Source organism: Triticum dicoccoides, chromosome 3A (genome assembly GCF_002162155.2).
Source record: "Triticum dicoccoides isolate Atlit2015 ecotype Zavitan chromosome 3A, WEW_v2.0, whole genome shotgun sequence".
In the NCBI taxonomy this organism is placed as follows: Eukaryota; Viridiplantae; Streptophyta; class Magnoliopsida; order Poales; family Poaceae; genus Triticum; species Triticum dicoccoides.
The window spans coordinates 763,985,922-763,993,933 of record NC_041384.1 but is presented as its reverse complement, the minus strand read 5'-3'; the positions used below and the strand labels follow the sequence as shown (position 1 = coordinate 763,993,933).

Sequence of the window (8,012 nt, the reverse complement as noted above, 5' to 3'; positions counted from 1 at the left end):
GACTACAGAGGGGCATTGGTCACGGTTCGTGCCGTGACCAATGCCCCTCTGTAGTCCCGGTTGGTGCCACCAACCGGGACCAAAGGCCTTGTGCTGCCCCACGCCCAAATGTTTAGTCCCACCTCGCTAGTTGAGAGGGAGCCGCACCTATTTATAAGGTGCGGTGCGCCTTCCCTCTCGAGCTCCTCTCTAAAGCAGGCTTTCGGGCCTAACCGTGCAATGTGTGCCTGTGGGCCTACTGGGCCTCCCACGGGCCTGAATCCTGGCCCATGGTAGGGTTTTTAGTCATATTCAAGCCGTGGGTGCCTAGTAGGTGGCACTTTTTTTGTTTTTTTTGTTCCTACTTACAACAAAATACTTATTGTTGCTATATTCAATTTTTTTTCCAGTTTTTTTTGTTTTGTTTTCTGCATTATTTATTTTCTTTTGTTTTTTGCTCTATTTTTTTAATTCTTTTGCTTTTAGTTTTAGAAAAATTATAAACTTTTTGTTAGTGCCATTAGTTTTCAAATTTGAAAACACTTTTTTTGTTTTTTTGTTTTCTTTGTTGCTTTATTTATTTTATTTTGTTTCTGCTTACAACAAAATACTTATTGTTGCTATTTTTATTTTTTTCCAATTTTTTTGTTTTGTTTTCTGTATTATTTATTTTCTTTTGTTTTTTGCTTTATTTTTTAATTCTTTTTGCTTTTAGGTCAGCAAAATTATAAACTTTCTGTTGCTTTATTTATTTTATTTTGTTTCTACTTACAACAAAATACTTATTGTTGCTATTTTCTTCCAGTTTTTTTGTTTTGTTTTCTTCATTATTTATTTTCTTTTGTTTTTTGCTTTATTTTTTTATTCTTTTTGCTTTTAGTTTTAGAAAAATTATGAACTTTCTGTTAGTGTCATTAGTTTTCAAATTTGAAAACACTTTTTTAGTTTCTTGCTTTAATTTTTTATTCTGTTTGCTTTTAGGTTAGCAAAATTATAAACTTTCTGTTAGTGCCATTAGTTTTAGAAAAATTATAAACTTTCTGTTAGTGCCATTAGTTTTCAAATTTGAATAGTTAAAATTTGAATTCTTTGAACATTGTTTGAATCACAAGTTGGTGATTAACTTACTAAAAAAATGAGAATAGATGCGCTTATAGTAAATTTCTATGAATTTCAGAGAAAATCACTATGAATTTAGGTTAAACTTTTCTCTATTAGGGCATCTATTTTCACTTTGAGAGGAGCTCAACAAGGCAGAGAGGGAAGGGCTTATAAACCGGTTTGAGCCCCCTTCGGTTGGCGAGGTGGGACTAAACTCTGCCCGCAACGAGGACCAACCCTTTAGTCCCGGTTTGTGGCACAAACCGGGACTAATGGTCATGGGCCAGGGGCGAGGAGCAAAATTATAAACTTTCTGTTAGTGCCATTAGTTTTAGAAAGTTGAAAGTTGAAAGTTGGCATGGGCCAGGGACTAATGGTCATGGTATTACGAGGGCCGAACCATAAGACATGAAAGCATTTCAAATGAACTCTGAAAAAGTTGAAAGTTGGCATGGTATCATAATTTCACCCACATAGCATGTGCATGTACAAAACGGATAATGGTAGCATGTTTGTGTGTTACAAAGTTGGCATGGTATCATCATAATAGTTGCGGCAGAAAGTCTTCACTTTTTCTTCGCTTGTGTCATTTGCTTATTGCGCCGTAACCATGGATAATCTTCATTGTTTATCAGGATGATTGGGTCAGCCTTGACATTGAAGGGAGGAATTTCATGAACTTTTCATAATCTTCAAACATGTCTGTCTTGCTGTCCACTCCCAGGATGTCCCTTTTTCCTGAAAAAACTATGTGGCGCTTTGGCTCATCGTATGATGTATTCGCTTCCTTATCTTTTCTTTTTCTCGGTTTGGTAGACATGTCCTTCACATAGATAACCTGTGCCACATCATTGGCTAGGACGAACGTTTCGTCAGTGTACCCAAGATTTTTCAGATCCACTGTTGTCATTCTGTACTGTGGGTCTACCTGTACCCCGCAGCCTAACAGATTGACCCATTTGCACTTAAACAAAGGGACCTTAAAATCAGGTCCGTAGTCAAGTTCCCATATGTCCACTATGTAACCATAATATGTGTCCTTTCCGCTCTCGGTTGCTGCATCAAAGCGGACACCGCTGTTTTGGTTGGTGCTCTTTTGATATTGGGCGATCATGTAAAATGTATTCCCATTTATCTCGTATCCTTTATAAGTCAATACAGTCAAAGATGGTCCCCTGGACAACAAGTACAACTCATCACAAACAGTGTTGTCACCTCTGAGACGTGTTTCCAACCAACTGCTGAAAGTCCTGATGTGTTCACATGTAATCCAGTCGTCGCACTGCTCCGGGTGTTTGGAGCGCAGACTGTTCTTGTGTTCATCGACATACGGGGTCACCAAGGTAGAGTTCTGTAGAACTGTGTAGTGTGCTTGAGACCAAGAATATCCGTCCCTGCATATTATTGTGTCTCTTCCAAGAGTGCCTTTTCCAGTCAGTCTCCCCTCATACCGCGATTTAGGGAGACCTATCTTCTTAAGGCCAGGAATGAAGTCAACACAAAACCCGATAACATCCTCTGTTTGATGGCCCATGGAGATGCTTCCTTCTGGCCTAGCGCAGTTATGGACATATTTCTTTAGGACTCCCATGAACCTCTCAAAGGGGAACATATTGTGTAGAAACACGGGCCCCAGGATGACAATCTCGTCGACTAGATGAACTAGGACGTGCGTCATGATATTGAAGAAGGATGGTGGGAACACCAACTCGAAACTGACAAGACATTGTGCCACATCACTCCGTAGCCTTGGTACGATTTCTGGATTGATCACCTTCTGAGAGATTGCATTGAGGAATGCACATAGCTTCACAATGGCTAATCGGACGTTTTCTGGTAGAAGCCCCCTCAATGCAACTGGAAGCAGTTGCATCATAATCACCTGGCAGTCATGAGACTTTAGGTTCTGAAACTTTTTCTCTAGCATATTTATTATTCCCTTTATATTCGATGAGAAGCCAGTCGTGACCTTCATACTGAGCAGGCATTCAAAGAAGATTTCTTTCTCTTCTTTCTTAAGAGCGTAGCTGGCAGGACCTTTATACTGCTTCGGAGGCTTGCCGTCTTTTTCATGCAAACGTTGCAGGTCCTCCCATGCCTCAGGTGTATCTTTTGTGTTCCCATACACGCCCAAGAAGCCTAGCAGGTTCACGCAAAGGTTCTTCCTCACGTGCTTCACGTCGATTGAGGAGCGGACCTCTAGGTCTTTCCAGTAGGGTAGGTCCCAAAATATAGATTTCTTCTTCCACATGGGTGCGTATCCCTCAGCGTCATTCAGAACAGCTAGTCCATCGGGACCCTTTCCAAAGATTACGTAGTGTAAATCATTGACCATAACAAGTACGTGATCACCGGTATGCATGGAGGGCTTCTTACGGTGATCTGCCTCGCCTTTGAAATGCTTGCCTTTCTTTCGACATTGATGGTTGGTCGGAAGAAATCGACGATGGCCCAGGTACACATTCTTCCTGCATTTGTCAAGGTATATACTTTCAGTGTCATCTAAACAGTGCGTGCATGCGTGGTATTCTTTGTTTGTCTATCCTGAAAGGTTACTGAGAGCGGGCCAATCGTTGATGGTCATGAACAGGAATGCCTTAAGGTTAAATTCCTCCTGTCTGTGCTCATCCCACGTACGTACACCGTTTCCATTCCACAACTGTAAAAGTTCTTCAACTAATGGCCTTAGGTACACATCAATTTCGTTGCCGGGTTGCTTAGGGCCTTGGATGAGAACTGGCATCATAATGAACTTCCGCTTCATGCACATCCAAGGAGGAAGGTTATACATACATAGAGTCACGGGCCAGGTGTTGTGATTGCTGCTCTGCTCCCCGAAAGGATTAGTACCATCCGCGCTTAAAGCAAACCATACATTCCTTGGGGCTTTGCAAACTCATCCCAGTACTTTCTCTCGATTTTTCTCCACTGTGACCCGTCAGCGGGTGCTCTCAACTTCCCATCTTTCTTTCGGTTCTCACTGTGCCATCGCATCAACTTGGCATGCTCTTCGTTTCTGAACAGACGTTTCAACTGTGGTATTATAGGAGCATACCACATCACCTTCGCAGGAACCCTCTTCCTGGGGGGCTCGCTGTCAACATCACCAAGGTCATCTCTTCTGATCTTATACCGCAATGCACCGCATACCGGGCATGCGTTCAGATCCTTGTATGCACCGCGGTAGAGGATGCAGTCATTAGGGCATGCATGTATCTTCTCCACCTCCAATCCTAGAGGGCATACGACCTTCTTTGCTGTGTATGTACTGTCGGGCAATTCGTTATCCTTTGGAAGCTTCTTCTTCAATATTTTCAGTAGCTTCTCAAATCCTTTGTCAGCCACAGCATTCTCTGCCTTCCACTGTAGCAATTCCAGTACGGTACCGAGCTTTGTGTTGCCATCTTCGCAATTGGGGTATAACCCTTTTTTGTGATCCTCTAACATGTGATCGAACTTCAGCTTCTCCTTTTGACTTTCGCATTGCGTCCTTGCATCAACAATGACCCGGCGGAGATCATCATCATCGGGCACATCGTCTGGTTCCTCTTGATCTTCAGCAGCTTCACCCGTTGCAGCATCATTGGGCACATCGTCTGGTTCCTCTTGATCTTCACCAGCTCCCCCCGTTGCAGCATCACCGTATTCAGGGGGCACATAGTTGTCATCGTACTCTTCTTCTTCGCCGTCTTCCATCATAACCCCTATTTCTCCGTGCCTCGTCCAAACGTTATAGTGTGGCATGAAACCCTTGTAAAGCAGGTGGGAGTGAAGGATTTTGCGGTTAGAGTAAGACCTCGTATTCCCACATTCAGTGCATGGACAACACAAAAAACCATTCTGCTTGTTTGCCTCAGCCGCATCGAGAAACTCATGCACGCCCTTAAAGTACTCGCGGGTGTGTCTGTCACTGTACATCCATTGCCCGTTCATCTGCGTGCATTATATATAATTAAGTGTCCAAATATAATAGAAGTTCATCATCACATTAAAACCAAAGTGCATACATAGTTCTCATCTAACAACATATAGCTCTCCAGAGCATCTAATTAATTAAACCATACATTGAAACTATGTAAAACATTTCAATGCGAAAACAAATGCGATTATAATCGCAACGAAGGTAACAATTGATCCAACGGCATAATGATACCAAGCCTCGGTATGAATGGCATATTTTCTAATCTTTCTAATCTTCAAGCGCATTGCATCCATCTTGATCTTGTGATCATCGATGACATCCACAACATGCAACTCCAATATCATCTTCTCCTCCTCAATTTTTTTTTCCTTCAACAAATTGTTTTCTTCTTCAACTAAATTTAACCTCTCGACAATAGGGTCGATTGGCATTTCCGATTCACATACATCCTACATAAATAAAATCTATGTCACGTTGGTCGGCATAATTTTCATAAACAATAAATGAACCAATAGTTATAAAGATAATATATATACCACATCCGAATCATAGACAGGACGAGGGCCGACGGGGGCGGATACCAAAACCATCGCACTATATAAGATGTAATAATAAAAGTAAGAAAATAATACAAGTATCCATGTAAACATACAAGTAAGAATATTTTTCCTTTCAGAAAGAAGATAAGAACAAGAGGCTCACCACGGTGGTGCCGGCGATGAGCTCGGCGCGGGTGATCGACGGCGGTGAAGACAGGGACAGGGCGTGACGGACCGCTAAACCTAGACAAATATTATGGAAAATGGAGCTTGGAGGTCGAGCTTGGAGAGGAGAAAGCTTAAGTAGTGTGGCTCGGGCATTCCATCGAACACCTTGTGTGCATAGGAGGTGAGCTAGAGCACCACCAAGCCCTCTCCCCCTCGGCCAGAGAAAAACAGAGCACTTGGGTGCTCTGCTCGCGAGCGAGGGGTATATATAAGCACCTCATTGGTCCCGGTTGGTGACATGAGCCGGGACTAAAGGGGATCCTTTCGTCCCGTTCAAGCCACGAACCGGGACCAATGGTGGTGGGCCAGGAGCGAGGCCCATTGGTCCCGGTTCATCCCATCAACCGGGACCAAAAGGTCCAAATGAACCGGGACCAATGGCCCACGTGGCCCGGCCGGCCCCCTGGGCTCACGAACCAGGACCAATGCCCACATTGGTCCCGGTTCTGGACTGAACCGGGCCTAATGGGCTGACCCGGCCTGGACAAAAGCCCTGTTTTCTACTAGTGAAGCTCATGTGTTTGCTCCATGGCACATCGCCGAAACAATTGGATATGTTGTTGTGGATGCACCACAGTCTGATTTGAGGGGTATCTACAGGCATGTATTAAGCATTCTGTTTGGTGCATGTGTTTGGGTCTACTATATCCCATTCTAATATATATTCGAGCTTTGTCAAGTCCGTATTATGATGGATAAAATGAAGCTTCACTTTATTGAAGAGAATTGTATGTCCGCTTTTTACCATGTTAAGTCATCTCTAGTATTGAACGTGTGTGTCTAATGAGAAAAGAAGTCAACACTAGTACATTGCTGACTCAAAATCCTGTAGCCAGCGAACGTGTGTAGTACATTTGAGAAGATGTTTGTATTTCATTAAATCCCAGCGGCCAACGATAGGACAATACAGATTTAGCCTTTAATTATTGATAATAAAGAAATGACATAAAATTTGACGAAAGATTGCATATAGATGTAACTAGATGACAACAGATCGGCGAACTATCGTCCATTGTTTAATGCTTTCCCTTGAACGGATCGACAGAGCTCATCTTCTTAGTACGGGAATGGGAAGCCGACATTCGTCTCCAGCCCAGCAGGGATCTCTGGTGACAGAGGCATCCCCATCTCATCGTCGAATCCTGGCGGCTGAGGAATCAGCATCTGCATCCCCTCCACTTCCATCCCCTTGGCGTACACAAGCGGTGGAGGCATCTCCTGCATATCCATCCCGGCGGTGAACGCCTGTGCCAGAGGCAGCTCCATCAACATCTGTTGCTACAGATTAATCTCGGAGGCGAACACCTCAGGCGGAGGCAGCATCGCCATCAACATCTGATGCTCCTGCTGCTACCGAGCCCCAAGGTACTGCCACCGAAGAGCTGTAGCGGCAGCAGCGGGGCCACCTCCTCCATGCGGCTCACGTCGACGCGCAAGAGAACCTGGTTGGAGGGTTCGGAGACGACGTCCTTCACCTGCATCAACGCGGCAAAGAAGGCCAAGAAGTCCTCGTCCCCCATGCCGTGCACGTTCGGGTCAACCCAAGCCGCTATCGGCTCCTCCGCGTCATGCTCCTTTGATGTGACCTCCTCGCACTCATTCCGCATCTTCACCTCGACCAAGTCCGTGCGCAGCTCGTGGAACTCGTCGTGTAGCTTCTCCATCTTCTAATATTTGATGGCAGCACTCCTCCCTCGCGCCAGCCCCCACACCCTCCCCCACCAGGAAACGTTCCATGACAGTGTCGGTGGAGGGGTGGCCGAAGGAGAAGGCATTGCCGTCGGGCAAGAAGGTGAGAGCAGCCACCTGGGTGCCGGTCATGACCGCCCAGATCGCTCCCCTTGCTGAAAAACCCCACGCGGCCCTTGGAGAAGCAGACATGCGGGGCATCGTCCTGCTCGATCCGGCGGATGACGGTCTGCCCCCCCCCCTTGGGCGCCGCCATTACTCGCTCGCTCTGTGGCTAAGGTGCTGCAATTGTTCAGATCTTGCAAATTTTTCATGCTTAATTTCGTGACTTTTTAGTTGTTCAGATGCATGTTTTTCATGCACAAGTTCATGATTTTTAGCTGTTCGGGTCTTGCTTTCTTTCATTCTCGGGTTCATGATTTTTAGTTGTTCATATCTTCCAATTTTTTCATGCTTAAGCTTATGATTTGTAGTTGTTCAGATCTAGCAATTTTTAGTTGGTGCATGTTGTCATCCTTTGACTAGTGAGTTTTAATGTACACAGCACAGCGAAT

General features: G+C 44.6%; 1 pseudogene; it reads right to left on the bottom strand.

Annotated features, from left to right (window-relative positions):
- Positions 1-6,825: 6,825 nt before the first annotated feature.
- On the bottom strand, positions 6,826-7,714 carry LOC119273731 (annotated as a pseudogene).
- Positions 7,715-8,012: the final 298 nt, after the last annotated feature.